The 6,855-nt window shown below is 49.2% G+C and overlaps 1 long non-coding RNA gene across 1 annotated transcript in view; it reads right to left on the reverse strand.

Moving 5' to 3' along the window:
• Nucleotides 1–4,601, reverse strand: part of LOC135901577 (uncharacterized) — a 44,749-nt gene extending 40,148 nt beyond the window's left edge. Inside the window, exons 1-2 of the long non-coding RNA XR_011511116.1 lie at nt 3,969–4,601; nt 3,370–3,677 (exon numbers count right to left, since the gene is read on the reverse strand). This is a non-coding gene — a long non-coding RNA (uncharacterized lncRNA). The remainder of the gene's footprint in view (nt 1–3,369; nt 3,678–3,968) is intronic.
• Nucleotides 4,602–6,855: the final 2,254 nt, after the last annotated feature.

Raw genomic sequence — 6,855 nt, forward strand, 5'->3', positions numbered from 1 at the left:
TTATCTTCAAACTTAGTCAGCTTAATATAGATCCCAATGTCTTAGAATAAATAAAATAATTTCTATCTAACCGCCCCCAGTATGTGACATCGAACAACTTTTCTTCTGCCTCTGCAAGCGTTTTCGCATTTCGCCCCCATCGTAATGCGGCCGCCGTGGCCGGGATTCGATCCCGCGATCTCGTGCTCACCAGCCCAATACCATAGCCGAAAAGAACGTTAAACTTACCCGACCTTTCCTTCTGCCACAGATGCTTCCGCCTGACTCTTTTTCATAAAATCTGCCATTACAATCAAGCATTGAAAGTCGCTCTCTTTTCACCACCTTGTTGTGTTTTAGCTACAACAGATCACTTTTTCAAAGTAAGATTGCGGTCGTGTCGCACTAACTTATATCAAGATTCTTTCGTCCCAAGAAGAGCCACCGAATGGAACCGCCTTCCCGCCTCCCTTTTCTGCCATTGCAGATACAGTACGATTCAAGATCGCCTTGGAAAAATACCTTGTAACGTTTTTTTTCTTCTGTTATTTCACTGCACACGTTTGTTTCCATACCACTCCTTTCTGTAGTGCCTTGGGGCCCTGAAAGTATTCACACTAAATAAATAAATAAACGCCAATGCTTTTCTCCGCGAAGTTCAAGAATTAATGATTCGAATGTGGTGCCATCCTGAGAATGCGTTCCTAAGGATTTGCCTTGTGAACTCCATGGCTAGAATTTGTAAATTGTTATAGGGGCCATAAGGTAATTAGTTCAAAGTTAATTAGTGATTTTTGATAACTAGTATATTATGCATTTCAATTTTTTGCGCAATTTTTAGTGTTCGCCGCTTCGAGTAGACCAGCTCACGAACTATAGAGTTGTGCTATCTGACACAGGCAACCTTAAAAATTATATGTTGCTTATATGTTGCTTATATGTTGCATTATATGTTGTTGCTTAAAAATTATATGGTATATATTGCTGAACTCTTGCTACTCATCAGTGTCTGGACCCAGTGCACGCGCGAATAGGCGCTGACCTCCTCTGCAGTGTTCAGTGTCTGGGTATACTGAAGAGCCCCACTATCTCAAGGTCGTTGCTAAACACACACACATTTAAAAATCATTACAGTAGAAAATGTAATTAAAAAGAAAGAGCCAAAAGCTTTTAGAGTGGCTTATAGAGTGAAACAACCACTCTACATTCACGCTACAAATATACAAAGAACTTTATGTAAAGTTGTAAATCCATATAAATCATGCATAAAGCAGAGTCAGCGTATGACCTGTGACAAGCAACAGTAGTTTGTTCTCGAAGCACAGCGCTTAAAAATTCACTAACGCGGAAAAAGTGTCATATAATAAATTGAGATGAAGAAGGAAAAAACACACCAAAGCACGCAAAATGTCGGTGACATTACAAAGTCATGATGCGGTTATCCTGAGTCAAAAGATTGCGTCACTCAAATAGCATTATTCACAAGGAACTAATGAGGTCACCGACCACTAGAAAATCGCGCAAGGCTTTCACAGCTTCTCTGTGTTTATAGTGACAGGACCAGGAACTAAGCAATTCTTGTTGTTGTTGTTGTTGTTTTACTACAACTAATGTTCACTACTGCTCACGCTACATGATACCGCACCGCAACTCCAAGTAGTATACGTGTTCTGTTATATGTGCTCTACTTTGCTGTATTGCATTCCGACCTGCTCGTGCTTTCGAGCTCTACTGTGTCGCGTTTGTATTTTGCCTCTTTCCGCGATCTTTTTCTTTTTTTACCCCGGCACCTCAAACGTAGCTGAGTCTCCACGACCGGTTTACGTATACGTTAATGATAAGCAAACTAAAACTTACCAATCAACTGATTGCGCGTAACTGAAACCATCGAGGCCGTCTCGGGCGACAAAACTGGACGGCTGGACACGGCGACGTCAAGGACGCCGCCTTGCGCTAACCCGGGCCATAGGTGTAACACACATTCTGGCCACACCTCTGCTTTGTCTCCCGCGCCCGCCGGTCGATTGCGCACATTGCGCCCGAACTTTTGCGCCTTGCGTCATCGGCCGACATTTATTCTTTCGGATGGTTGAGTTTCCTTATCTACATTAGTAACGCCGGCCGATGGGAACATGGACACGAAGGCCGGTCGCGACGGTGTTGCCGAGCACGACCGTTTTGGTTCTTCCGCGCAAGAACGTCACGCGGGCGACGCGCCATGCGTGTCCGGCCGCATATCGCGGCGCACTCTGGAAGTTGAACGGTTGCGACATGTTCCGCCGGCTGCAACCGCCCCCGGTTTGGACACTGTGGCGGCGTGCATAATTTTAGGATTGCGGCTCACGAGCGTATACAGCTCGCTACAGTGCTTGCCACACACGAATATGCGCGCAGCGAGAAAACGAACTCTGTTGTATAATTTCGGTGATGGATGTTCTGGGGTCGGCGGTGCGCGCAAGCCGCTGAACAGGCTGCTGGAGATATCGTGGGCAAAAAACAGGGGCGTGGGTGCATCGGCGGCATTGTTGCGGAATCCGGCTGTGAAGAAATGCTCTGAATGTACAAAAAAAAAGGAAAACTGCAGAAGATATACGTTTACTTCGACAGGCATGGCCCGTAGCAACAGTTGTAACGTGCCTATAACGCTATAGTATCAAACGGAACAAACGAGGTGGCTCACTTGCACGGTGCGTCCCACTATAAGCTTCTTCTGCGGCGGAAAATTGCGGCCGTATTTTTGGCTGACGCGTTCCATATATGATGCTGCTTTTGCGTGACGTATGTCCTGCGCTCAGGGAGTGGAATACTTTTGTCCTCGATTTTACACTGCAGCGCGCGTTGTGCACTGCGCTCTTCGATTTGACTTCGTGCAAGGCAAGTTCTGCACGAGTTCCCGGTTCTCCTGCACTCACAAAGTACTTTGGAAGTGCAGGCATCGCGCAAGCTCTCGGCAGCAGACGACACGGCACAGCGCTAGTTTAACAATGGCGCGCGGACGTGAATATCTCCCGCTTTGGTTACAACAGTTTTATAGTTGCAGGCATAACAATGAGAGGTGCGATTTCGATACCTGAATGGTTGTAAGGGCAGTTTAGTAAAGTCGTGTGATGCGTTAAGTTGCTCTCGATCGTTAAATTGCTTGGGACGTTGTCCGACTTAAAAACCAGCATCCACGGCTACCATTCCGTTCTCACTATACGTAGTATGGTAGTACTATTATGACAGCTCTTATTGCGACAACGAAAAGGAAATGCTCTTGTTTCGCTACAAGGGAATTTGTCGAAATAGTTCACGACAGGCCTGTACTAAGTTGATGGGTGGTGCTGATAGAATGCAGAACCATGTTAGCACTGGAGGCAAACTTCGAGCGTAGTAAAAAACAAAACATACCTCGAACCGCGAGGAACCGCATCAATTCAAAAAGCGTCCGTAGAACGATGTGGCGACAGCAGCAGACGTCACGACACGCCCCACAGCACGCTGTGGCGCGTCACAAAAGCCGACGCTGCGACACAATGCGCCAAACGCGCGAAATGCGCCGAGCAGACAACAAGGCTTGCACCTTTGTATTCATTTTTGAAATAAACGTACTGCGCTAGTGCAGGCATACTTGACAGGAACTATATACATACCGCAGCGGAACTAGTGCTGCTGAAAGTGAAGCAAAGTCGAAGACTTTGTGACTCCTTGATGGGACACTGAAATTGAACGAGATGAAGGGCATCGAATGAGCATTGATATTGACGAATAAATCCACAGTTAAAACACTAACTAGCGCGTTTGGCAGTTCCATTTATTATTCACCGTCCCAATAGCATGACGATATCTAGAGTTCTTGATGTACCTTGAAGGGAAATGCTGCAACGTCGATAAATGGATGCCCATCTAGTATACCTATATATATCCGCACTAGAGTGAAATAAGCATTGAAAATGGCACTCATTCCATGCTCTGTGTAAGCGTACAGGTTGCACACTGAATGTACTTACAGTCTGTTGAAACACAGCTACACATTTATCGTCAACAACGAGTTGAATCCATCGTCGGTTGCATATGCAGCTCACGGGGTTGTGTTCTAATGCTTAAAATGAAGTGCGGTCGTTGTTTCGAATTCGTTTGGCATCTGTGCTGCCGAAATCTACATTTATGAGAGAACACATGTGTAGTCAATATTTAAACCACAAAGCTTCGCGGCTCCTCCCAGACTCGGCATTATTAATCCGTCCTTCGGAACTGACGCCACCGCGCCTTCGACGTTGCATGTAACAGTGATGCCACTCGGCGCCGCTCTTTTGTCGGCAGTCTTTCCGGCCTCATTCATCAAAGTTTTCGCCTACCGTCGTGACCTCGGATGCACAAGGCTGCCTGGGGATCCCGCGAATGTAACGAAAAATGAGGAACGGGAGGCGAGCCCGGCAACAGGCGTGCAGCGCCTGTGTGCGAGGCCTCAACGGCGGGCGCGCGCGTCGCGGAAGGACTGCCGAAACCTGCCGGTGGCGGAATTCGCGCCCCCCTCTAATCGCCTGCTCCGAGAGATAATTTGGGAAACTTTGCGACCGGGCCGGGGCGTCATCAGTATTCCGCGACGGCAGCAAACCGCGTTGCCTTTCTTGGTTTTTCGCTCTCCGCCTCGTTGCGCCCCGCGCGTCGATTTGAAAGCGAAATGCGAAGACGCGCTTTGCATCCTAATGGCGCGCGCGCCAGAGACCCGAACAGGTCTGGCCGCGCGCCTCCCGCACCTCCCCGGGCGAGCCCGAGGGCGCCAACGGGCCGAGCAAACATCCCGCGCGGAGGCGAATCCAACGAGTGGCCACGGAAGCCGCGGCCTCTATCAACGCTACCCCACGCGGATTTGGCACCCGATTTATCTTTATGCTTGACACCGGCACAACTCCAGCGCAGACTCTTTTCCTCCCCCCCGCCCCCCCCTTCTTTTTTTCCTTTAAGAGCGCGGCTTATCAGTCAACGCCTGCCGAGGTAACGATCGCGGTATACCCTCAGCCTTCAGGCTCAACTATCTTCGTTGTGACACCCAAGTATTCGACTATAAACAGTGTGAGGCGTCGCCGATATGCTCGTTTTCCTTTCGAATATCAGATCGCCAGGCCTCGAATCCGCAAAGCCTTTTCTCCAACTAAGAACCGATTTTCGCTGGCCGACGTCGGTTCTTACAAGCCGCTCTGCAGGGTGCACTAGCTAACTGCCTTATAATAATAATAATAATAATATAATATATGGGGTTTTACGTGCCAAAACCACTTTCTGATTATGAGGCACGCAGTAGTGGGGGACTCCGGAAATTTCGACCACCTGGGGTTCTTTAACGTGCACCTAAATCTAAGTACACGGGTGTTTTCGCATTTCACCCCCATCGAAATGCGGCCGCCGTGGCCGGGATTCGATCCCGCGACCTCGTGCTCAGCAGCCTAACACCATAGCCACTGAGCAACCACGGCGGGTAACTGCCTTATAAGTATACGAGTCAAGGTTAACGTGACGTAAGTCTACAGTGTAGCCATTCTGCGCACGCACATTTCCCCTTTTATGTGTTACAACTGCGTTCTTATAACCACTTATAACATCTTTACTACCTTTTATGTTCCCGGTCTTTTGTTTTTGTCTGGTGTAAAGGTAACAGGGTTCAAAATAGAATAACGATTCCAACCATTGCTATTTCTTTTAGCGCTTCGTCAGTTGTGCAAGCGGCTTTCCACCCATGTGATCACCGGGATCGGCCAGCCGTCAACGGTGGTTCATTAGGAAAATATGGAACAGAACGAAAAGAATCCTTGTATTACACCTAACGTTCATCGTAGTGACATTTTCGAGAGCGAATAGTGGTAAAAGCAGCGCCAGACGTCGCGTTACATGCGTTATGAGGCGTACCAAATGGACTCTTGACATAGCACGTCCCCGAGACACGCCGGTCGCAACAGCTGTGTTGAGAACTGCTCTGCGAGGTGGACTTTGTCCACGCCGAGTGTGCGGGGGTTCCACTCTGCGTGCTGCTAGGGCTGAAGGCGAGCTCCGGATCTAGCCCCACGTTGGGCTTCAGATGTGGGGCTCTCACACCCGCGCTCTTGGGACAAAGGAACGACAACACAGTACTGCAAACAATCACAAGGGCATCTATTGCACCTTTCGTTGATCAATGCCTGCTAGCCGAGTTGCTATCCACAAAACATGCCCATGGGCACGCGACAAATCGCGGAAGTCCGGCTCACCGCGACCGGATAACAAGCGAATATGTTCGCCCCATGCTGGACACCAACGCCTGGTCGTTCGCGCGTACGGTCACGCGAACGGTGGCGCGTTCGAACGAGGCCTCGCGAGACGGTCTCGCAGAAGCATGGATCGGCGCACGCGCGGAACGTCCGCACAGCTTACCGATGCCGAGCCAAAGAGGAAGAGCCTTCTCCTTTCGCGCCGAAGTAACCCCCGCTGTTAGGTGGCGTTAGCAAAGCCACACTCGCGCCATCTCTCGTGATGCGCTTCAACCACACCGACTGTCGCGGGCATGAAGCCACGCAGCGAAGCCGGATTATAGGAGACGGGAGCTATACGGGAAAACAACATATCAGGGGACGCACGAGAGTCACACATCCCCACAAGTGTCAAAGAAAGCGCGTGCGAATCGTTCCTTCTGGCTAGTGTTTCTGACCCGTCTGCGGTTGTGGTGTTAAATGTGCGTCGTGTATTCAGGTTCGCGCAGTGCTTCATATACAATGTCGCTAGCACTGTTTCTTTCCTTCCTTTAATGCGAAGCATTCATTGGCTCATTTGGAGCACTTCGCGGTAGGTTCATGTCCCGCATCGTTGCGAGCCTCTTGAAGAAAAGAAAAGAAAAAGAAAAACCGTCCGATGAAGCTTCACAGC

This window comes from Dermacentor albipictus, chromosome 1 (genome assembly GCF_038994185.2).
Source record: "Dermacentor albipictus isolate Rhodes 1998 colony chromosome 1, USDA_Dalb.pri_finalv2, whole genome shotgun sequence".
In the NCBI taxonomy this organism is placed as follows: Eukaryota; Metazoa; Arthropoda; class Arachnida; order Ixodida; family Ixodidae; genus Dermacentor; species Dermacentor albipictus.